This window comes from Frankliniella occidentalis, unplaced genomic scaffold, assembly GCF_000697945.3.
Source record: "Frankliniella occidentalis isolate FOCC.00 unplaced genomic scaffold, Focc_3.1 Scaffold932, whole genome shotgun sequence".
NCBI lineage: Eukaryota > Metazoa > Arthropoda > Insecta > Thysanoptera > Thripidae > Frankliniella > Frankliniella occidentalis.
The window spans coordinates 1-1,179 of record NW_026268038.1 but is presented as its reverse complement, the minus strand read 5'-3'; positions in this window follow the sequence as shown (position 1 = coordinate 1,179).

Sequence of the window (1,179 nt, the reverse complement as noted above, 5' to 3'; positions counted from 1 at the left end):
TTCACGTTTTGCGAGTGTTTTTTGGTGTACACTCACGAGACGGCCGATTAAAGTGCGCGTCGAGCGCGTACATTCGGAAGTGATCGCTGCTCGAGCCATGTACTCCGATGAGAACTTCACTGTCATTTCATTATTGAAATGAGGTAAAACAAATTGATTGTTTTGCTTTAAAGGAAACAGAATATTATATGAAACAATTGTTATTATAAGATTAGAAACAATATAAGTGTGGGGGGACTCGCTCCGAACACCATCCCCACCATCACGCCCTGTGATGATATCCAACCCCTCAGGATTGTAATATCCGTTGCGATGCATGGTCGAACTCTATAGTGTACTTCGACTAACGGAGGAAGAAGAATAGCGGGTAGAACATAAACGTTACCGATTAGTCGAGAGCTTCCCGCCTCCACGTCACGCTGGTAGTGGGGGTAAGCGCTCGGCCAATCAGGAACCTTTATGTTCTACCCGCTATTCTTCTTCCTTCGTTAATCGAAATACACTATTGTAAGATGTAAACAGGACTTTGGTTACGCAAGCAGTGCGCGCCAAGTCCTGTCGGCCATCGAGTGCGCCATGCGTCGTAACTAGTTGCAGCCTAGTTGAACTTTCCTGGCTCGGTGGAGAGAGGCTGCTCGCCAGCAGGTGTGCAGCCCCTCCCCACCGATAAGTGCAACATATATAAACCCCCTGGAGGACCCGGGCGGGCAGATCGGGCACGACCGTGGCTGGACGTGGATCTCCCTTGTGAGAAGTAAGTAAAAGTCAGTCTGCTGAAACTCTGAGTGTTGCCTTTCCGAATCTAAAACCCCCACGCTCTGACCTGCACCGAGTCGAAGACAGAGAAGCTCAGCGAGGTCATCACAGGATGCTGTACGATTCTACTTTCTCGCATTGTCGTGCATCGCTCGCGCAAATGCTGTGCCAGGTCAGTACAAAAGTTCTCATCCAGTTCCCACCAGTTCTTCCGGCTCCAAACTTGGTGGCGCTCAGATTAGGCTGCTCGAGTCAACGCCCCCCCCCGCGCGGCACCTGTGCTGGCGTCGCGGTGCTCGGGGACGCCGTCGGGAAGGGTAGTCACCAGAGCCGTCAGGTCCACGTCAGAGCGCCGAGAGCTGCTGCGGGCGGAGCACACTATAGGACTCTAGAGCACACGACCATGGAGGCCGCGACCACGGT